General features: G+C 42.5%; 1 long non-coding RNA gene across 1 annotated transcript; it reads left to right on the forward strand.

Moving 5' to 3' along the window:
- The first annotated feature begins 2,534 nt into the window (after positions 1 to 2,534).
- Positions 2,535 to 12,711, forward strand: LOC128314549 (uncharacterized). The gene is made up of 2 exons (XR_008296323.1): positions 2,535 to 10,417; positions 12,587 to 12,711. It is a non-coding gene; the product is annotated as an uncharacterized LOC128314549 (long non-coding RNA).
- The last annotated feature ends 11,753 nt before the right edge of the window (positions 12,712 to 24,464 follow it).

A 24,464-nucleotide genomic window follows, 5' to 3' on the forward strand; every position in this document is an offset into this window, starting at 1 on the left:
GAAGTCAGATTGGGTCAGAGCAAGACCCAAAGGACTTAGAATGGCCCTCCATGATCTTAACGGTGGCTGTCTCTCTGAACTCCTCCCCTCCTATTGGCCTACTCACTCACCCACTCTGCTTTCCTTTCTTGTCTGGCCCTCTCCTGCACTGCCCTCCCCTCTTCCGGGAACTCTTCCCTACAAGTCCACTTGCTCACTTTGTTATTTATTTATGTATGTATGTATGTATGTATGTATGTATGTATGTTTATTTTGTGTGTGTGTGTGTGTGTGAGAGAGAGAGAGCACAAGTTCAACACTGCGCCGAACAGGGCAAGGGGCGGAGAGAGAGAATCCCAAGCAGGCTTACCCCTGTCAGGCTGTCAGCACAGAGCCCAATGCAGGGCTCAGTCTCACCAATCTGGGAGGTGATGACCTGAGCCGAAATCAGGAGTCACTTGATGCTTAATGAACTGAGCCACCCGTGCAGTCCTCACTCTTTTTAAAAATAACTGAAGCTCCTACTATTCCCTCTGAACTCCCTCCCCCCCTTTACCCATGCTTCATTTTGTTCTCCATAGCATTTGCCACTTTCCAACATAGTATATAACATACTGAGCTTATGTGTTTATTATCTGGATCTCCCTGAGGGAACAAATACTCCTGGAGGATATTTATGTCCGTGGGGTCACTAAGAACAGTGGCTGGCATAATAGTTGCTTGGTCAATAGTTGACGAGGGATTAAAAGAAGAAAGCCAGTGTTCTTGGTAGATGCCTGACCACAATTCTATCTTACCTCTGTGTAGCACTTTGGGGTTTACAAAGACTCTTAAATATCATTGGATGTGTACGATTATATAAGCTGGATAGGACTTTTAAAAAATAAACTGTTACTTCCACAATGATGTATTCAGAGGTTAAAGGATGTGTCCAAATCAAATCCAGGACTAAGATCTAAATCAGAGTGTCGCTTTTGGTGGGAGACAAGTTCTCTATTCTAAACTTCTTGGCTAAAAGAGGAAAAGTTACAGGTTACTGGATTCACTGTGGCTCCTTCTAAATTTTGGGATGAGGGCTGGGGTCCTTTCTCCACTGCCTGCTTCTGCTATTAGGTAGTTGTTCAATCCCCAGCTAAATGAGTGGTGCTTGGGGGAACATGTCACAATGGCCACATCCTCTTGTTTTTATAATTTGCACAGGGTCGAAAACAAGAGATATTGTTTTGTTGTTAGCTCCAGTTCATTTGGAGTCTGGCCTGAATCTCTTGACTTGGCTGGATGCCCTTCCTCATCTGACTGCTCTGGGCATTCCAACATACTGTCTTAGTCCATTACAGTTCCTTCCTCATGTTTGGGTTCTCTGTCAGTCCATCAGATTTAGCTGATGAGCTCATTGACTGAAAACCAATTGAGCAAGACAATGTCCCTCATTCTCTGGGCACACACAGCACCATTGTCTTCCACAGATACTAGTAATAATTGACATCCCCTTATGAGGACGTTAATATCTCAAGTTGCTAATCAATAACTGCTGTTAGAGCCAGAATTTATCATATTGAACTACAAAGGTAGCAAGAAAATACTATGATTCAGAAAAATAGATGTAAATACAAATTTACCAATTCTGAGCAAGTTTTTAAGATAACACGATTTCCAGGGCACCTGGCTGGCTCCATTGAAAGAGTGTTCGACTTTTGACCTTGGGACTATGGGTTCAAGCCCCACTCTGAGTGTAGAGATTACTAAAAATAAATAGATAAATTTGAAAAAAGATAACAGTATTTCCTCAAAGATGTTCACATGTAGTAAAATAAATGATAGTTACTTCTTTGCTATCTCTCATATATCATAAATTATTACTTTTTAATGTGAATGAGGAAAATTTAAGCATTTTGAGACAAGAAAAGGAACAGAATAATTTGTGTATTGAAGTATCAATTCAATGTTTGATTATTCACAGATTAACCCATGCCATCTCCACTAGAATGTAACACATGTCTCAGTTATACACTCTTTTTCTGTTCCAGGTGCTTAGAGCAACAGAGATGTTAATTATGAATGCAGAAGACATAGTTCAGAAAGGTGTAATGGCAGCCAAAGTTAACTGCATCATTGCCTTTCTGAAGGGGGCTTTTTACCTGTGATTTGTTGTTGTTGTTGTTGAGACTGAGCAAGTTAACGGAGTTCCAAACAACATATGCAGGAATGATCGTAATACCATTTTTTTTAACATTTTTATTTATTTTTGAGACAGAGAGAGACAGAGCATGAATGGGGGAGGGGCAGAGAGAGAGGGAGACACAGAATCAGAAGCAGGCTCCAGGCTCTGAGCCATCAGCCCAGAGCCCGACGCGGGGCTCTTACTCACGGACCGTGAGGTCGTGACCTGAGCCGAAGTCGGATGCTTAACCGACTGAGCCACCCAGGTGCCCCATAATACCATTTTTAAAAAATGTTTATGTATTTTGAGAAAGAACGTGTGTGAGTGGGGGAGGGGCTGAGTGTGTGCGTGCGTGCGTGTGTGTGTGTGTGTGTGTGTGTGAGAGAGAGAGAGAGATAGAGACAGAGAGACAGAGAATCCCAAGCAGGCTCTGTGCTGCCAATGCAGAGCCAGACGAGAGGCTCCATCTCACGAACCATGAAATCATGACCGGAGCCAAAATCAAGAGTGGGACAATTAACCAGCTGAGCCAGCCAGGTGTCCCATAATACCATTTATATTGGCCTGAGAATAACCCCTAGTCAGAGAACTTTTAGTGTATTTAGTTGTCAACAAAAGACAAAGCATAACAGATTAATGGCTACTTTTAAATATAAGGCCTCGGTCATACTGTTAGATGGACCTCTGGAAACAGAGCTACAGTTGCTACTGAAGTTCGCCATTATTTACTGGGTGCCTGCATGTGCTAGGTGCTGGGATACAAAGGTGGCCAAAGCCTCATCACAGCCCTCAATGAAATCTAATAGGTGTGTGATGATGGAATGTAATAATCTATGGAACCATGGAAGAGAGAGCCATCCCTTCTTCCAGCCGGCATCAGGGACTCTGGGGTTGGGCTTTGAACTATTTATAGTATATGCTCAGATTAAAAAACAACACAGCAACAACAATAGCACAACAACAGAGAAGAGACTTCTAGGCTAAGGGTCCATTCATGAGCCCAGACCTGGAAGATGCACCCTGTAAAGGTAGAATGGCTGCATGCAACAGGGAGAAACGGCAAGGGCTGCTTGGCAGCAGAAACAAAGGGTCTGAGTAGTAGGTGAAGGAGTACGAGATATCTCTATATTAGATGGATTGTCTTTGAGGGATGCTAAGTAGAGAATTGAAAAGATTATATTGAAATCACTAACAGGGTGGATTGAAAGAGAGAAAACCCAGAGCAGTTAAAGTCTTAGAGTCAGTCTCAAGGTGATGAGGGTCACATTAATCCGTGGTGATGGGAAAGGAGAGGAGAAGTTAAATTCAAGAGTCGTTTGGAAGGGAGTGCCAACAATCCTCGGTTGCTAATTAGATGGGATGTGGGTACAGAAAGAGAAATGAGTCAGTGCAGAGTTGGATTTCTGGCTCAGCTATCCCTGTTAGCAATGGTAGTGTTAACAAAATAGTGGTTACAGAAGATAAGCAGTTTTTCCTTGTTTCAGATAGGCTTGTGGATAGGGTGGATGAACGAGGAAGAAGGTGAAGGTTTTGATTGTAAGCACTTTGAGTTTTAAGTACTGTTAGAACAACCAATGGGACATTTTTGATGTGTAATAGCAGTTGGAAATATGGATCTGAACTTCAGAGAAATTGGGGTTGGAAATAAAGATTCCATCAGCCTATTGTATTTAAATTATATATAATTGTTGGAACATCAGGGTAAAATGAAATTACTGGGGTTTGAGGTGATGGTTAGGACAGCCAAGCTCATTGCTTTGGTATAGTATCTTTCTGACTAATTGGCACATCGTATTTAACATATTTGTTGAATGCTGACTCTGTTCCAGAGTTTTACTTTCTACTCTTGGGAATTGTATAATCTCTTGGTCAGTCTATTGAGATGTAATCAAATACCTACCACTCAACAGTGGGACTGGAATACAGTGGATTTGGAAACCAAAACAAGATTGGAAGGCAGCTTGGTGTGAATATGGGATTAGAGGTAAAAATAGCCTCCTTTAGAGGCACCTGTGTGGCTCAGCTGGTTGAGTGTCCAACTTCAGCTTAGGTCATGATCTCACAGTTTGTTCGTTTGAGCCCCGTGTCGGGCTCACTGCTGTGTCAGTGGGCACCTGCTTTGGATCTTCTGCCTCTCTCTGCCTCTTCCCGGCTTGTGCTCTTTCTCTCTCAAAAGTAAATAAAACACTTTAAAAAATAATAAAAATGGCTTCCTTTGGCCAACCAGGTGCCTTAGAAGGTTGGCCTGAGCACTCTCTGCTCATCCCATCCTATATAATAGAAATAGAGTAAAGTAGGGAAATCCTGGTGTCATATTCAGGTACCCTGCCTTGTTTTCATTCCAAAAGACTTCTTTTCCCATGTAGACCTTAAACATTTTCTGATAGACTCAACCTTACCTTCACAGGGCCTGCTGACAAATGCCAAAGATCCATCAAGTAGGGCAGCCAGATGTTTCTGGCCTCGTTCTGGCTTATTAGCACAGCATTACTCAGATTCCCAGTCTGAGTCAGAATCCTAAGTGACTGTTCCAGGTCACAAGATGTTTGTGTTTCCCGAAGGATTTAAAGTGCTTGCAAAATGGTCTGTCATACCCACCTCCAGAAGGAAGATTGCTCATCTTTGAGATTGCAGGTAAATGGAAAAAGGAGGAGGAAATGGCAAATCAATGCACAGAATCAAATCCAGTATCATCATTTATCATCAGCTAGAATTGGTCATTGGTCCTGTTAATTTCCCATCAGTTACCACATTGCCTCACTGCCCTAGTGCTATGGCATTCTGATCAACCTCTCTGCCTCAACCAGGTGGGACTGTTTGTGGTCATAGCACACACAGCCCCATATCCAAGGCTTCTTACCTACATCTTTCCCCACTTAAAGTGCTTCTACCTTTTTCTCACTAATCCATTTGTAATCTTTAAAATGCTCCTCAAAATGGTAGCGTCTTCATATGACTTTTTCTTCCTAAGGGTAACCACTCAAATTGTTCACAATTCCTCAGTGTTTCCGTATATGGTAACCGTCAGTTTCGTCTCTGTTTATATCCTGAGGCATAATTTCTTAAGACTTGTTTGTGAATACCGTTAATTTTTCCAGAGCAATATCTTATAGACTAGCCTTCGGCATCACCTAGAAAAATTGGTGAGTTGAATGAACTATTCAGTTAAATCAGTTTGAAGTTTTTTGGATGAGGAGAATAATAATGATGATTCATTCACTGAATATTGTGGCAGACAATGTACTAAGCATTTTGCCATGTCACACTAAAGAATGAGGAGAGATCATCTTCATTTTACAGATGACAAAACAGGTTCTAAGAGGTTAAGTGATTTGCTTGAGGTCACATGATTAGTAAAGAGCAGAGCCTCGATTCACACCCCTGTCTTTGAAACTCTACAGTTCATAATCTTGCCATGTTTTTAGTGTTCATTTAAAAAAATTTTTTTTAAATAATTAAAAAAATTTTTTTTAATGTTTATTAATTTTTGAGAGAGAGAGAGAGAGAGAGAGTGAACAGGGGAGGAGAAGAGAGAGAGGGAGACAGAATCAGAAGCAAGCTCCAGGCCCTGAGCTGTCAGCACAGGGCCCAACGCGGGGCTTGAACTCACAAGCCGGGAGATCATGACCTGAGCTGAAGTTGGACGCTTAACCCACTGAGCCACCCAGGCGCCCCTAGTGTTCATTTTTTAAAGGACAAAAACAGTTTCTGGTATCGTCTGGATCTCTTTCCATTCCTCCTCGTATAGGGCTGTGTACTGAACGTTGTAATTTAATTTTAGGTTGCAGGAACACATGGATGATAGCTTCCCTCAGCAGATGAGTGTTTTGGTAAGGATAGGTGGGGAAGTAAAGGAAAGTAGGTCCGCCTCAGCAACTGCACAACAAGACCTCATAGAGCATTGAAAAAATTCCCTCCTTATGTCCATTTCCTCAGAAGGGGCTTACTCAGAGTTTTATGGATTTTCTTTCCCTATGAGAACAAAGCTTTCAGATAAAACGCCCTTCATTAGAAACCAGTTCTTTCAGGACTGCCTGAGTGGCTTAGTTGGGTGAATGTCTGACTCTTGATTTTGGCTCCGGTCGTGATCCCAGGGTCGTGGGATCAAAGCCCTGTGTCAGGCTCTGTCTTGAGCATGGAGCCTGCTTAAGATTCTGTCTCCGTCTGCCCCCCTTTCCCCTGCTTGAACTCTCTCTCTAAAGTAAAAAACAAAACAAAACAGTTCTTTCATTAATTCAACAAATATTTATTGAGTGCTTACAATATGTCAGCCATTCTCCAATGCACCAGGGAAAAGTGGTGAGCATAACAGATACCTTTTCTCCTAAGAGGGCTTCTGTTCCAACAGTCTTATATTAAGTTTTGGTGATCATAAATCTCATGGGACTGATCTCTTCCTGATGCTTATTCTCTAGGCTTGAAGGCTTCCTCCTTTTCAGGACTGTGCTTGAACTTAGAAGTGAGTATAAGCCTGTGTTTTCCAAATTTATTGATAGTGGACACCTGTTAGTTGCTTCTACAGCACTCATAGTGTGTGGTCTCAGCCTTGGAATTCTGGGGAACCTGACACTATCTATGGCTCCACAGAGGAACATGTGATCTAGGCTAAGCCAATCAGTATGTTATCCCTTCCACGGTATTGGCTTGGTAAATAGCAGGTGACCTGAGACGGTCCAATAAGAGCCAATCTCAAAAATTTTAAAGAATACTGATTCTCTTTAATACTCTGGAGACTATGAGGGCTGGATCTGCTGCAGTCATTTTGCAGAGAAGAGGGAAGAGTCTAATATACAGATGTAAGCAGAGTCCAGAAATAGATCTGGAGGCCTGGGCAAACTGCATTTTGCCTGCCCCACCTCTAGACTCTAGCCATCAGTGAAGCCAATAAATATCTCCATGTTTTGAAACAGTTTGAATTTAATTTTGTTAGCTACAACTTAAAGCATAGCAATCGGTACTAAGAAAAGAAAAAAGAAGAAAAGAAAGGAAAAAAGAAAAATACGCTTCTCTGTTTTTTTGTTTTTGTTTTTTTTCTGGAAGCATTTCATAGAACTAGATTTTCTCAGAATAAAATCACATTGGGAGAGGTGCCTGGGTGACTCATTTGGTTAAGCGTTCAATTTCGGCTTAGGTCATGATCTCATGGTTCATATGTTTGAGCCACACATTGGGCTCTGCTCTGCACTGACAGTGCAGAGCCTTCTTGGGATTCTCTCTCTCTCCCTTTCTCTCTGCTCCTCCCCTACTCAAGTGCTCTCTCTCTCTCTCAAAGTAAATAAAGAAACTTAAAAAAATCACAGTGAGAAATGCTGATTTTGACAGTTAGATGGCTATAAGCCAATGTCCCAGAGAGGACAAACTATGCCCCCCTTTGACCAAATATTCTTTTTTTTTTTTAAGTTTATTTATTTTTGACAGAGACAGAGTGCGAGCATGAGCTGGGGAGGGGCAGAGAGAGAGAGAGGGAGACACAGAATCTGAAGCAGGCTCCAGGCTCTGAGCTGTCAGCACAGTGCCTGACGCAGGGCTCGAACTCACGAACTGTGAGATCATGACCTGGACCAAAGTCAGATACTTAACCGACTGAGCCACCCAGGCGCCCCTTGACCAAATATTCTTAAGAAATATTTTTGTATCTACTGCAATGTAGTCTAAATGCAAAGAAATCTTCTTCACTGTTAATCTTCGAAAACGGCATGTGGTTAAAATTTTTAATACAGTTGTTCGGTCAGTATTTAAACTATCTTTGAGATATTAGTTAAGGAAAGGAAGAGAAAAAAAGAGGTCACTGTGATTATAGCCAAAGGAAAGAAATAACATGTCTCAGGAGAAAGAAAATATAGAAAAGATGGAAGAAATCAAAAGATGTGGATGAAAGTCAATTTTCTAGAAAGGGAAGTTTTAACACTAACCTGGAAGAGAAAGTATACAGTAAAATTTCTCGATTGTGTAATTCAGTGTCATGCAGGCAAATGTGAAGATAATAGTTGATAAATCACAAGAAGATCTCTTAAGTTTGAGTGGACAGAAAACTGAAAGACAGGCTCAATACAGATGAATATAGTTGCAACTATATTAATAAAGTTGTTTCTATATTATTTTAATTATGATCCGAGACAAAAGGGGTATTAAAAAGGATTGTAAGAATGTTCCCTAATGATTTGAGCCTAATCTGACTCAATTCAATCTGACTGAACTGTTCTGTTCAACATGACCATCATAATGTTGTTTTTGATCATCTCAGGAATGAGAACAGAAAGTAATACCTAAGCCTTTGGCAATGGCATTTATCAAATGACGTTTGACACGTATGTGGTGATAGGGGACCTGAACTATCTAAAATTTATAAGCTCATTTCACTAACCTGAAATAGCCCATATTAGTGGGCACTAATTTTAAAATCAACATGTGAGAAACATTACGTTCATGGGTTGATTGGCATCGCTCGCAGTTGACCTAAGATTATCATCTAAAGAGCTTTTGATTCTAGATTCATTTGCCAAGTTACATCATTCCTGAAACATCTCAAATCAAGCAGGACAGTGTAGAATCGCATGCTATTACCACAGCGTGTAGTTGGGTCCGAATGACCCTGACTTAGTCAACCATCATGATCTGATCATGAATGATGAGCTGCTCTGTGATACTGACAAGAATGATCACTTACTCATGTGACAAGCCCTTGAACATCTGTTCCCAGTGGTTGGCCGTGGGGTGGCAGGAGGAATGCTGTTGGAATGAAGTTACAGGGACCCAACAGAGTGAGATCTCTGAACCAAAGTGAGATCACTCCTTGTTTTTTAATTTCAATCTTTTATTTTATTATTATTTCTTTAATATGAAGTTTATTGTCAAGCCGGTTTCCATACAACACCCAGTGCTCCTCCCAGCAGGTGCCCTCCTCAATGCCCATCACCCACGTTCCCCTCCCTCCCACCCCCCATCAACCCTCAGTTTGTTCTCAGTTTTTAAGAGTCTCTTGTGGTTTGCCTCCCTCCCTCTCTAACTTTTTTTTTCCCCTTCCCCTCCCCCATGGTCTTCTGTTAAGTAAGTCATACAGAGAAAGACTTCTTTTTTTTTTTTTTTAATTTTTTAAAATGCTTATTTATTTTTGAGAGAGAGAGAGAGAGTGGGAAAGGGTCAGAGAGAGAGGGAGACACAGAATCCAAAGCGGGCTCCAGGATCGGCACTGTCAGCACAGAGCCTGACTCGTGCTCGAACTCAAGAACCACGAGATCATGACCTGAGCTGAAGCTGGATGCTCAACTGACTGAGCCAGCTAGGCACCCCCAAAGTGGGATCACTTCTAAGGTAAACAGCAGCCACAACAGCCTTGCAAGGACATTTGGAGGAAGTATCTCCTTGTGCACAAACCTCTCATGGGCTAATCACTATGCTAATCCATGGCAAAATAATCTGTCCGTTCCTTAGATGGTACATGAACCTCTTACAGATGGTAAGAGCTATTCGTCTGAATCTCAGAAAACAATGAAGTCAAGTTGACTGTTCTTTCCAGTTCAGCCATTGAATTTTTAAGCTGTCGGGCAACTGCGTAGGTCTGAATGGATGACTACTCATAAACCCCTTCCATTGCCCTGTTGTATGGCTTTGCTCAGGAGGGCAAGGAGAGACAAAAACGGGGAGAGAAATAGTTGCGGTATTTTCTTGTATTTCTATACAGCTTTTCGATGCTCAGAACACGATCCAGCATGATGAATTGTTTCTGTGAAGGAGGCAGCTAGAAAGGAACATTGTCTTCATTCTCTAGATAAGAGAACTGAAGGAAGATAATTCAGGGTAGGCTGATTACAATGCGGCATGAAAATGCATATCTACTGCTCCTTATTCTAGTATTCGATCCACCCTGATTGAAATAACACAGTCATCAATAATAACAACTAACACCTATTGAATACTTACCATTCTTTAAATATATTATCTTATTTAATCCTCCCAACAACTCCACGCAATGTATACTATAATTAGCTTCGCCGCACAACTGAGGATAACAAGTATTGAGTCAACCCAGCTTCCTGTTTCTTAAATATCATCCTGGGAATGTTAAGTGTTTGGGGAGGTAAATGAGCTTTTTTATAACCACTCAGCAGTGCCTCGTTATACTGTGTAAAAAACGGTTAGCCGCATTTTCCCATTAAGTTTGTATTTTTTTCCTTCTTATTTATCTTCCCTTCCTGATAGTGGAAACTTACCCACAGAAACAAAAGGAGTCTTTGATCTTCACTACATCTCAGCCTTTCAGGAGCCATTTGAGCTTGAGTAAGTCATTTAACCTGTTTCCTCTGAAATGTATAGAATGGGAATAACATCCCACTGTTTAGTTCATTGGATTGTTGTGAGGGTGAGATGAGACATAGGTGAAATGTTTTGTAAAATGTTTTGCACTGTGTATAAACACTGATATAAATATTATTTTTAACGTAGATGGTCTTTTTTCTTTGCCTCATTTCCCCCTTATTTTTCTGAACAAAGAGTGCATTCTTTTACATGTTCAATCCAAATGTCTTCCTGTGGTGCAATTAACTACAACAATAAAAATAATAGCAAGATTTCATGCTCTGTCTCTCTCTCTCTCGCAAATAAACATTAAACATTTTTTTTTTTTTGAAAAAGAGGGGTTGCACCTTTGTGGCTCAGTCAGTTAAGCGTCTGACTTCGGCTCAGATCATGATCTCACGGTTCGTGGGTTCCAGCCCCACGTCGAGCTCTGTGCTGACAGCTCAGAGCCTGGAGCCTGCTTCGGATTCTATGACTCCCTCTCTCTCTGACCCTCCCCCATTCACTCTCCTTCTCTCTCTCTTAAAAATAACGTTAACAAATTAAAAAAAATAATAATAGCAAGATTTCTGAAGTTCACTTAGAACTATTTTGTTCCTCCAGGTTTAAGTTATTCTCATGGTAGTAAGGTGCATTTATTTTTCTGAACCCCCTGAGTATCTCAAAGTTCATTATATCTTCTAAGGACACACTAGTATCTTTAAATATATCAAGCACAGAGCTATCAGTGGATCTCCCAAAGCCTAAAATTGTTCACGCATCTTCTTAAGTGCTTAATGTCATTAGGAGCAATATAATACCTTGAATATTGAAGGCCTAAAGTTAACTTGAGAGAATTTTATCTTTGAAATTTAGTTCTATATCAGGGTACCTGGGTAGGCTCAGTTGGTTAAGCATCCGATTCTTCATTTCTTGATTTTGGCTCAGGTCATGATCTTAGTTTCAAACCCTGCGTGGGGCTCCGGGCTGACAGTGCAGAGCCCGCTTGGATTCTCTCTCTCTTTCTGCCCCTGCCTGGCTCAGTCGGGTAAGTGTCCGACTGGCTCAGGTTATGATCATGCAGTCTGTGAGTTTGAGCCCCACGTCGGGCTCTGTGCTGACAGCTCAGAGCCTGGAGCCTGCTTCCAATTTTGTGTCTCCCTCTCTCTCTCTGCACCTCTCCCACTCGCACTCTGTCTGTCTCTCTCTGTTTCTCAAAAATAAATAAACATTAAAAAAAAATTTTTAAATGAATAAACTTAAAAAAAATGTAGTTCAATATATAAAAAAATAAATTAAGTTCTATATAAAAGTAACTCATGTTTGCAGAAGAGGTTGGGACATACTACCCAATGGTAGTAGAAAAGAAAGAAACTTCAAAGTATAAATGTAAGAAGCAGACATTCAGAAAGAAAATGCTATGAGAAAATATTGTAAGAACAAACTAGATGTGAGTGAAAACACCATAGCAAGGCTAGTGCCTAAGTGTGGGGGGTGGGGTGAGAAGTGAGACAAGGACACAGAGGCAGACTGTCTTCTAAGTTCCTGTTCGAAGCTAGGCGTTGTCTAAACTGAATCATGTGAGAAGTCCAGCCTGACTATTAAATCCAACTCTTCCCTGTACCACGCTCAAAGAGGTGTAGAAAAATCTTAACATTGGTGAACAAGAGGACCACTGGCTCCCAGTGAGAGTTCCAAAAGGGTGCAGAATAGATTTCCATCTCATCCATTCATGAGCAAAAATTGGTTGTGCTTCTCAAGCCTTAAAGGTGAAGCACAATATTTAAAAAGTTACGTGCTAAGTGTCTATGTAAGTATGGCATTATGGCAATGCTGCAGAGGCATAAAATAAAACAGCTTAACTGAGGCACCTGTTTGGCTCAGTGCGAGGAGCATGTGAGTCTTGATCTTGGGCTGTGAGTTCAAGCCCTGTGTTGGGTGTAGAGATTACTTAATAAACTTAAAACACACACACACACACACACACACACACACACACACACACACACAACTTACCTAAAAAAGATACCAGAGAAATTTTTACACATGGACACACACACACATCTCCCCCAAATCTTAAAAATTAATGGTTTGATCAGTCTATTGATTGAAAGATTCCTTTCAATGGTCTTTCTTTCAAATGGTCTTTCTGCCATTTCTTATGATATCCAGGGTCAAGAAGGAAGAGCTAATCCTTTTGTCTTCTGACTTAGTTGGAATAATCATCTCTTACTACGTAACTGAGTACCTCAAAACCTTGTGGCTTAAGGAAGAATAAATGTTTGTTATTTCCGGCAGTTTCTGTGTGTTCGGAATTGGTAAGTGGCTTAGCTGGGTGGTCTGGAACAGGGTCTCTCATAATATTGCAGTCATCATGGTAGTTGGGGCTGCAGTCATCTGAAGGCTTGATTAGGGCTGGAGAATCTGCTTTTAAGATGGCTTAATTCGCATGAGTGACAGAAAACCTCAGTTCCTCTCCATCTGAGCCTACTTATGGTGGAGTTTGAGTGTCCTCGTGACATTTCAGCTGGCATTCCCCCAGAGTGGGTGATTTAAGAGAATAATATAGTTGCCGCCATGTCTTTAATAGCCTAGCTTCAGAAATCACATGCTGTCATGTTCACAAATCCTATTGGTCGTACCAGTCAGCTCTATTCAGTGTGGGAGGGGACTACAGAAGGGCATGAATACTGGATAATGAGGCTCAGGAGGGATCTTCTTGGAGGCTGGCTCTCACCCTGGTCAAATCACACTATATCTGGTTCTGATCCCCAAATAATAAAAAAGGTGTGGGAGTCGAATACAGCCTCTGCAAAGAGTCAGGAACTTGCATCTACCTTCTTGAAGAAAAATTGGTTGAAGTAAATGGGCAGGTTTAGCTCAAAGAAAAATGATTTTAGGTGGGGATATCTTCACTTATTCGAAGGACTGTCACATAGAAGAAAGAGTAAACTTGTGTCCCCAGAGATTGGAATGAGAATTAATGGATGAGGTTGTATTGAATGACTCTTGGATTCCAGGCTATATTCAAGGGCTTGGAGAAAAAAAAAAGGAAAAAAAAGCGCCAAGACATAATCTTAGACCTTAAAGAATATAGTCTTTAAAAACTATGGAAGAACATCATATTTTTGCTTATGCTCAATATGCTATAGCTATTTAATGTAATTATTGAGATGCTCAATAAAGAAGGAAGCACCACATGGTTTAGACTGAAGCAAAGTTCTGGAGCCAGTGTGGACAAGATGACTTCTGGGCACCATTCTGTTTCTGTGAGCCTATAATTTTAGGGGTAGTGTCCAGACATTTGTGAATTTAAAAGATGGCAGAGAAGAAAAGCCAGTACAACTTGTATGTCATATTTACAGTGTTGGTTTAAATCAGGTAAGCAGCCACAGATATTCTAGGGCAATCTAAGAAAATCCATATATTTTACCGATCTTTTTTATTTTTATTAAAAATTTTTTTAAATGTTTATTTATTATTGAGACACAGGGAGAGACAGAGCATGAGCAGGGGAGGGGCTGAGAGAGAGGGAGGCACAGAATCTGAAGCCGGTTCCAGGCTCTGAGCTGTCAGCACAAAGCCCGATGCAGGGCTCGAACTCACGAACCGCGAGATCATGACCTGAGCCGAAGTCTGATGCTCAACCGACTGAGCCACCCAGGCGCCCCTATTTTACCGTTCTTTATAAAAATATCTGGGGGAAGACACAGTAAATATGTATATGCAGTGTGAAATCAAGGAAAAAAAGAAACGGGATGATTTCATGTATCTAATATTTTTAAGGCACCAAACATGTGCTAAGCACTATTGTAGTTATTGGGAAGGTAGAGGGAAGTAATCTGAATAGTTCTCTTGCTGGAGTTTAAAAACAAAGTGGAAAGACAATGGGAAGAGGAAACTCGCTGTTTAGGCTCCAGTCCTGGTTCTACCACTTCCTAGGTGTGTGACCTTGGGCCAAGTTACCTAATTTCCTTTTGCCTCAATTTGCACACATGTGAGGTAGGGATGAAGATCTTACATTCTAAGGATGTTTGTGAGCCTAGGTGAGTTGCTGTGGGCAAAGGGTTTAGAACAGTGCCTGATGGCATGTCTGCCTCATAAGTGTTTGTTTCTTTTCCCAAACAAAATAGATTCTGCTTTCAGGAGGCTCCAAGTCCGTTTATATCACCTTTTTTCCCTCTCCCTCAGGAGCACAATTGTTGAGGTGACTATGGAAGCAGCAGAGGGTATCTGTTGCTTCCTCAGAGCTTTTGACATCGTATGGCAGGCAACCTTTACTTCATCCACTGGAGTTAAGCAGTGCTATTTTACATTACTTATGCTCTGGGGACCACAAACTCTAAGGGTGGCACCCATCACACAAATTTTACGTTGAAAAAGATCTTTTAAAATGATCGGTGAGGGTTGAGATGATCAATTTCTGTTTTTGGAACCATACCTGTGAGTAAAGACTAAGTAAGACATTTTGTTTGTCTTCCCAGAGAACCAAGAAGTTTGAGTTTCTCAAAACAATATAAAACCCTCTTGACGTGTTTTAAAATTCTTCCTCGCCCAGGGGCGCCTGGGTGGCGCAGTCGGTTAAGCGTCCGACTTCAGCCAGGTCACGATCTCGCGGTCTGTGAGTTCGAGCCCCACGTCAGGCTCTGGGCTGATGGCTCAGAGCCTGGAGCCTGTTTCCGATTCTGTGTCTCCCTCTCTCTCTGCCCCTCCCCCGTTCATGCTCTGTCTCTCTCTGTCCCCCCAAAAATAAATAAACGTTGAAAAAAAAATTAAAAAAGAAAAATTCTTCCTCACCCCTAGGAAGATGGTGCTTAGGGCTGGAACATAGTGCTCATGGCTGGCACTACACATTTCTACTCCTGTTGCCAGGTATCCTAATATCATATCTACTTCATGCAAATAAGTAAGTTCAGGAACATTAAAGAAAAGCATATGTTAATCTCAGTACAATCGTTCCTATTACTCTTGTTCACTCTTGTCATGTTTTAATAGCGATAAAATAATAAGAAGAAAAATAGCTGACATATTCTCTGTGATTACCAGGTTCCAGGCACTTTATTATAGATCCTATCTCATTTGCCCTTTTCAGGAATCATATACTTGATATGATCCTTTCTCCAACTAATTTCTTAGGTTGGCCATTCCTATATCACAAGTTTGGTGTATATTGAGCCTTTTTAAAAAAATTCTTATTTCTTTTTAAAAAAATTTTTAAAATATTTATTTATTTTCAAGAGAGAGTGAGACAGAGAGCAAGCAGGAGAGGGGCAGAGATTGAGAGAGGGAGACACAGAATCTGAAGCAGGCTCCAGGCTCTGAGCTATCAGCACAGATGCTTAACCAGATGCTTTTGGCTTAGGTTATGATCTCACAGTCGTGGTATGGAGCCTGCTTGGGATTCTCTCTCTCCCTCTCTCTTGGCAGCCCCCTCAAAATAAATAAATAAACTTAATTTTTTTAATAAAAAAATAAAAAAGAAAATATTTGCAAATGACATATATGATAAAGAGTTAGTATCCCAAATCTATAAAGAACTTATCAAACTCAACACCCAAAAAACAAATAACTGACTGAGCCACCCAGACACCCCAATTGAGACATTTTTTAAACCTAAAAAATATTTTTAAAGAAGTCTCTTAGAGTTTGCTTCCCTCTCTCTCTTTTCCCCCCGTCCCATATGTTCATCTGTTTTGTTTCTTCTTTTTTTTTTTTAAGTTTATTTATTTATTTTGAGAGAGACAGAGACAGCACAAGTGGGGAGGGGCAGAGAGAGGAAGAGAGAGAGAGGATCCCAAACAGGCTCTGTGCTGCCAGCACAAAGCCCGACACAGGGCTTGAACAAACAAAACCGTGAGATCATGACCTGAGCCAAAACCAAGAGTCGAATGCTTAACCGACTGAGCCACGCAGGTGCCTCTGTTTTGTTTCTTAAATTCCACATGTAAGTGAAATCACATGGCATTTGTCTTTCTTTGACTAACTTATTTCACTTAGCATAATACACTCCTGCTCTATCCACAGCATAGCAAATGGCACGATTTCATTCTTTTTGAAGGCTGAGTAAAATTGCATTATATGCATATATATATACAACACATCTTTTTTATCTATTCATCAATCGGTGGACATTTGGGCTCTTTCTATAGTTTGACTATTGTCGATAATGATGCTATAAACATTGGGGTGGATGTATCCCTTCAAATCAGTATTTTTGCATCCTTTGGGTAAGTACCTCATAGTGCAATTGCTGGATCATAGGGTAGTTTTATTATTAACTTTTTGAGGAACCTCTATACTGTTCTCCAGAGCGGCTGCACCTGTTTGCATTCCCACCAACAGAGTGAAAGTGTTCCCCTTTCTCTGCCTTCTCACCAACACCTGTGGTCTTTTTGTGTTGTTAATTTTAGCCATTCTTACAGGCATGAGGTCATATCTCATCATAGTTTTGATAAGTATTTCCCTGATGATGAATGATATTGAGCATCTTTTCATGTTTCTGTTAGCCATCTGGTTGTCTTTGGGAAAATGTCTGTTCATACTTTCTGCCCATTTCTTGGCTAGATTATTTGTTTTTTGGGTGTTGGGTTTGATAAGTTCTTTATAGATTTGGGATACTAACTCTTTATCATATATGTCATTTGAAAATATCTTCTTTTTTATTTTTTCTTAAATTTAAGTGTATTTATTTATTTTGAGGGGGCTGCTGAGAGAGAGAGAGAGAGAGAGAGAGAGAGAATCCCAAGCAGGCTCCATGCCCATGATTGTGAGGTCATAACCTAAGCCAAAATCAAGAGTTGGTCACTTAACTGACTAAGCCACCCCAGCATTCCACAAATATCTTCTCCCATTCCATGGATAGCGTTTTGGTTTTGTTGATTGTTGCCCTCACTGTGCAGAAGCTTCTTATTTTGATGAGGTCCCAATAGTTCATGTTTGCTTTTGTTTCCCTTACCTGTAGAGATGTGTCTAGTAAGAACTGGCCCCAGCCAAGGTTAAAGAGGTTGCTGTCTGTGTTCTCCTCTAGAATTTTTGATGGTTTCCTATCTCACATTTAGGTCTTTCATCTATTTTAAACTTATTGTTGTGTATGGTGTAAGAAAGTGGTCCCGTTTCATTCTTCTGCATGTTGCTGTCCATTTCCCAACACCATTTGTTGGAAAGACTCTTTTTTTAATTGGATAGTGAATCCTGCTTTGTCAAAGATTAGTTGACCATACAGTTGTGGGTGATACATTATTATCAACTAAAGTCCCCAGTTTATTCAGATTTCCTTAGTTTTTACCTAATTTCCTTTATCTATTCCAGAATCCCATTCAGGATATCACATTGTGTTTAGTCATCATGTCTCCTTAGGCTCCTCTGGGCTGTGACAGTTTCTCAGACTGTTCTTGTTTTTGATGACCTTGACAGCCGTGAGGAATACAGCTACCAGGTATTTTGTAGGATGCCTCACTATTGGAATTTGTCTAATGTTTTTCTCATGGTTAGGGTGGTGCTATGGGTATTTAGGAGGAAGATCAGAAAGGTTAGGTGCCATTTTCACCATATCATAACAAAGGTACATATTATCAACATGATTTACAGCTGTTGATATTGACCTTGATTTCCTGGCTGCAGTAGCATTTGTGAGGTGTTGCCATTGTAGTTAGTCATCTCTACTTTCCACGCTGCACTCTTTGAATTTTTTTTTTAACGTTTATTTATTTTTGAGACAGAGAGAGACAGAGCATGAATGGGGGAGGGTCAGAGAGAGAGAGACACAGAATCTGAAACAGGCTCCAGGCTCTGAGCTGTCAGCACAGAGCCCGACGCGGGGCTCGAACCCACGGACTGCGAAATCATGACCTGAGCCGAAGTCGGCCGCTTAACTGACTGAGCCACCCAGGCGCCCCCACGCTGCACTCTTTGGAGGGAAGTCTCTGCATAGTCTCCACTTAAGGAGTGGGGAGTTTTGCTCCCCTTTTGTTACTGTTTTTTAATGATTATATTGATTTAGGATTCCTATGTGTTTGCAGAGTCAAGGGGTTCTGGTTGGCTCTGTCAATTGCTGGTTACAGAATTAAGTCCTTCCCTAGGATTTGCTCTTCTAAATACAGCGGATATTCTTTGATTCCTATCTTACATCATCTCTGCAGCATCTCATGTGGACAATTACTATCTCCTTATTCCTTCCCTCCCCTCCCCTCCCTTCCCTTCCCTTCTTTTCCATTCGTAACACCACACTGTCTCAGTTTGCCTTTCACCAGTTTAGCTTTTTCCTCTCAATTTCCTTCATCGGTCCCTCTTCCTCTCCCTATTGCTAATCACTGAAATTCCTTTATCTTAGATCCTCTTATCTTCTTCCAGTCTCCCTAGGCCATCTCACCTCTTGGCTCTTGAGCCATCTCAGTCATTTCTTTCTTTCTTTTTTTTTTTTTTTTAAATTTTTTAAATGTTTATGCGCGTACACACACACACACACACACACACACACACACACACACACACGGGGGAGGGGCAGTGAGACAGAGACGCAGAATCCGAAGCAGACTTCAGGCTCTGAGCTGTCAGCACTGAGCCTGACGCGGGGCTTGAACTCACGGAGCCTTGAGATCATGACCTGATCCGAAGTTGGCGCTTAAGGAACTGAGCCACCCAGGCACCCCCATCTCGGTCATTTCTATGGCTGCTTTTACCATCTATGGGATCTGATGGATCCCAATGTATTTCCTGTCAAGAATAGTTTTTTAAGGCGACAGGAGTTTATTGAATACACCACAAGGGAGTGGAGGACAGGACAGCATAGGAGAGACTGCATTCCCTGCCAAGAATTCTGTTTTGCATCTCCTCCTTCCCTTTCTTCCCTTTCTTCCCTTTGCCCTGCATTGTCTGTCTATCCATTCGCCCATGCACACATCTATCCGTCTATCTTTCTAATGTCTTTATCTATGTTCTACTGGGCATCTCCATTTGGTGTCTCCCATTCCACAAACTGAATCCACTATCCTCTCCTATAAACCTGGGCTGAACGCAGGAGATTCAAACATGATCATGAAGACAAAGTCATGTTTGTTTCATCCCTTGACCCTATTTTCCTCAGGGTTGGCAACATTTCTAAGCATTTTCTACCATGGCAAGAGCGACATAGCTCCTGTTTCATACAAAAGGAGTTTTCCCTCTTCCCCATAGTTCTATTAAAAGTCCTGGTATTGAATCTCATTGGTGTTGTCTGAATCATGTGTCCATTCAAAGCAATCACTGTGCCCCAAGGTATCCCATGGCCTCTGATTTGCCAGCTTTAGGCCATGAGCCCACTCTTGGAATTGATGATATGGTCAGCTTAACCCAATCACAAGTACTTAGAGTGGGGGAGGTATGATTTACCGCAAATCATCTGGGGATATGCTGGTTTCAGAAGAAGTGGGAGATGTATTCTGGGTAGGTTGGACTACTGGTCTCCCACTTGAAAATTAAAAAAAATCTTTTTTAAGTTTATTCATTTTTGAGAGAGACAGAGCGTGAGCAGGGAACAGGCAGAGAGAGAGAGAGAGAGAGAGAGAGAGAGAGACACAGAATCTGAAGCAGGCTCCAGGCTCTGAGCTGTCAGCACAGAGCCAGACGTGGGACTCGAACCCACGAACTGCAAGATCATGACCTGAGCCAAAGTTGGATGCCTAACCAACTGAGCCATCCAGGTGCCCCTCCCACTTGAAAATTTTAAAATGCACTGGCTTTTTTGGACCCATTGCCTGGCTTCACATCCTCAGTGTATCACCTTTACTTTCAGGATGAAGTTCAGACTCCTTAGCAAGGCCTTCAAATTTCTATCAACCTCTTTGAACCCATCTCAGTTTGGCTCTGCCTTCCTTATTATGGTCCAACCACAGTGGCTTTGGTTTGTACCTGATTTAGGCCATGCTCTTTTCTGCTTCAGGTTCTTTAACCATTGCTATAGACTGAATGTTTGTGTTTCCCCACAATTCATAGGTTGAAGTCTTAACCCCCAATGTGATGGTGTTGGGAGGTGGGGTCTTTGGTAGAAGAATAGGTCATGAGGGTGGAGAAATAAATTTCTGTTTTTTATATATCTATAGTACTCCATTATAGCAGCCTCTGTTGCTACAAACATGCTTGTCCCACTACCTGGAACTTTCTCTTCTGTTCTGTTTCCCATCCTTATACTTTTGCTGATTTCTCAGAGTTGAGTTACAACCATTAACTGTTCTCATGGTCCCTAAACTTCTCCACAGGACTGACTACAATTCTAATAGTTAATCATTTTTGAAATTACTCGTCAGCCCTCCCTCGTGCCCCAATGTATTTTATGCTACATGGAGGCATGGATTGTGTTTTAATATCTTATTGCTAAGCCCTCGTTCCTGACACAGAATATGGCACATGGGAATAAGTCAATGCATATTTATTTAATGAATAAATGAGTGAAAAAGGGAGGGTTGACATGCTGTCATAGTCAGTTCGGGCTGTCATGACAAAATACCACAGGCTGGGTGGCTTCAAAAACCGAAGATTATTTCTCACAGTTCTGGAGACTGGAAGTCCAAGATCAAAGGGCTGGCTTATTTGGCTCCTGGTGAGAGATAGCTTCCTGTGAGGCCAGTGGCAATCTTTTTTTCTGTGTCCTCACACCAAGGGGAGATTGGTGGGGAGAGCAAGCTCTTTGGTCTCTTCTTACAAAGGCACTAAATCCTAAGGACCTACTCTCGGGACCTCACCTAAACCTAATTACCTCCAGAGGCCTGACTTCCCCAATACCATCACATTGGAGGGTTAGGATTCCTACATATAAATTTTAGGTGGGGGGATACAATTCAGTCCACAGCATTACCTCATTTGATCTTTGACAACCTCAATGGCATGAGTTCCATTTCAGAATGAAGAAAAGGAGGCTTAGGAAGTTGAATCTGCCCAAAGCCACTGGCTAGGTAGTGATAGAACTGGTAAGTTTTCAAATCTAGGAATATCTGCCTTAAAAGCAACTGAATGTCTGTCTGTTGCCTCATGAGGCCTCTGAGGCATTATCTCATTTGGTTTTGAGCCATTTAGTCTGAAGGTAAACGTGACAGCGTGTGAGGTAGGAATGTAAAGGGGAGCCAAATGGAGAGGAGCCTGTACAGTAGAGAGCTGGAGAACACTGAACACTGAGGGAAAAGATATTGAGAAGGGGAGTTTGTTCCCGGGGAGAAACTGGGGAAGAAGTTTGACAGGAAACTGGGCCCTGGAAGGTTGGGGGGTGGAGTTTGGGATTGTGATGTCATCGATCATTAGGGAAACTTTGGACTCATCTTCTCTCATCCTCTCCGCCTCGTTCCCAGGTCCCACACCCCTTTGCTAGCTCTGACAGGTTTTTTTCAGAGCAGGAAAAAGAAGAGCAAAATAGGAAGAACAAAAATAAAACAGCCCCCCACCTTACACCGAGGCAGTGGGAGATACAAAGATCTCTCTGTTGAATAGATCTTAGACTAAGAACATTTCTCCCACACAGAACCAGTGTTAAGATAAAGGGTGACATTCACACAGTCCTCAGAAGCCTAGTTAACTCGTGCTGTTCTGGAACTAGCACTAGTAGCAATATGTGTCCATTCAGAGAACATTTATCCAGCTCCTTTTCTGAAGCAGGAGCTGTGGCTGAGCTGTGAGTTGCTGTGGGTGACTTCCTCTGCCCTTGGGAAGTTTCCAGCTATGTGATGGTTTAGATACTTTGGGGCCCCAGCCCCTTATCTCGGCCACTGTTTCCACAGAAAGGTGAATTCTCAGTCACAGCACGCTGGGTGTGGGCCACGCTTAGAACACGCTGACCTTGCTTCCTCTTGTTCCCTTTTTTCACCCTCCCATTTGCAGCGGCTCCTTCAACGGAGGGCAGCCACTGGCCTCTTGGCTCCTGCTAAGAAGGAAACTCAGGAGCTTGGCCTACCCAGTGCACTGAGGTTGAAGCCGTGGGTTTGACTATTACATAGCTATTTGGCCATGAGGAAGTCACATAGCGTCTCCGAGATGAAGGACTAAATTACATCCTCCTTGGTTACCTCATAGGAGTCTTGGGGGAATATTCAATGATATGTATGTGCTTTATAAACAGTAAAGCATTACATAATGCGAGCAATTGTGCTGATCCTCATAGAGCTGATTAGTGGGATGGGGCCTTAGACAGCCCTTATTTGCTGTGTGCCAGACCTTCTTCTAGGCATTTCATGCATCTGCGGAGGAGGCCATTGTGGGGGTGGGGGGTGGGTACTATTATTCTTATTTGACACATGAGGAACAGAGAGGTTAAGTGACCTGTTCAGGGTCACATAGTAAGTGACAGAGCTGAGATTCAAAGGTAGGCAGTCACGCTTCACAGCCCACTGCTAACCACCAAACTAAGCTGCCTTCTGTGTGCTTCATTAGTACCCTCTGTATACTCCTCTGGGAGCACTTGACACAATTATAATTGCTTACGTTAGTGATAAATAAACTACTAGAAGGCAGGGACTGTATTTCATTCACACACACACACGCTCACACAATGCCTGACACATAGAGCTCAGTATATGTTGAATTAGTAAATGAATAAATGCCCTCGGGGGAGATATACAGCAAGTCTGATACAACTACTACGGTTTTCCTTTATCTTTTCTTGGCTACCTATGCTCATTTCCTTCAACCATTTCCAATAAGAAAATGTTTGGTATTTCTTGCCGTCCTTATTGCCCTCCTTTGCATTTTTCTCAAGTTCAACAATGACCCATCTAAAGGGAAATGTCAGAATGTGAACACTGTACTTGCAGAATAGTCTGACACCAGCCCTGGATCCAGTATGACTGTTCTCTCCTGTCTTTGTGGTATATACTCATTATCTAGGACTCCCTCAGGAGTCCACTCCTGCCCCTGAACTTTTTGTATGGCCGGACAGGTTCTTGACTATGAAACTAAGCACCCAGAGTGACCCTTAGGCCTTCATTAGTGGTCTAGGCAGGTAAGCAGAATCCATTAAACTCTTCCTCCCCTCCCCTCCTCTCCCTCCTCTACCCTTTCCATTCTAGAAGGGGCTGTAAGGAAGGGAAAGGGATTCCGTAGGTCTTAAGGGAAGAAAACAGGTTATGGTTGATGAGGGAGTTGGGGCAGGGAAACTGCATCTTTCAAACTGGAACCCAGAGAATGTGGCAATATTTTGCTTCATGTTATGACTACAGTGAGTTCTCTTGTAAGAAAAAAATAGCATCATTGGCCTGTATTTAAGGGGATGATGGGACATGATGTTTCAGTTTGGACATGTTTTGAAAATTCTTTTATCAAAGTGGACAAAAACATTTGCAATGTTTCTGTTGGGCTCCTCAAATTGGGAAAGTGCAGACTCTGGCTTCCATCAAGACTAAAAACACTGACAAAAAGCGAGATTCAGCTATTAGATAAACTGGCAAACACGCACTATAAATTTTGTATTCCAACCAGGGTTTTTGTTTTTAGTAGTTTGGGGTAGAGGTTACTTTGGGTGATTAAGTGCTCCATTGGACAGACACTCCGGGCTCCATTCCCCCAGGCAGGATCAACGCCCCGGGCCCTCGGAGCCGCCCTTTGCAGGACTCACTTGCTGGAGGGCGGGACCGCGCCGGCGGGGGCGCGCTGCCGAAGCGTCGTCGGCGGGTGGGAGCGGAGGAAGGAAGGAAGGCGCCCTGGGAGCGCGCGCCCGCGCGCCCACGCGCCCGACCGCACTCCCGGGAAGTCTCGCGATGCCGTAGCCGGCTGCTCCCGCTGCGGGTGGCTCTGGCTGTTGCTGTGGTTGCCTGAGTTGCTGCTGCTGCGGCGGCGGCGGCAGCGGCGGCACTGGTGGTGGTGTCGGCCCTTGGGCGGATGTTGACATTGTGTTGTTGTTATTGCTGATGGTAATGGCGGCGGCGGCGGTGGCGACGGCCGGGACCCCATCTCTGTAGCCGGAGCCGAGGCAGCCAAGACCGAACTCCGCGGCCTCTGAGCCCGAGGCAGCGACTCCCCTCAGCCTCCGCCGCCTCGCCTGCCCGTTTCCCGGCCGCGGCCCCGGCCCCTGGAGTCAGGCCCCTTTGGGCAGGGG

Source organism: Acinonyx jubatus, chromosome B1 (genome assembly GCF_027475565.1).
Source record: "Acinonyx jubatus isolate Ajub_Pintada_27869175 chromosome B1, VMU_Ajub_asm_v1.0, whole genome shotgun sequence".
Taxonomy (NCBI): Eukaryota; Metazoa; Chordata; class Mammalia; order Carnivora; family Felidae; genus Acinonyx; species Acinonyx jubatus.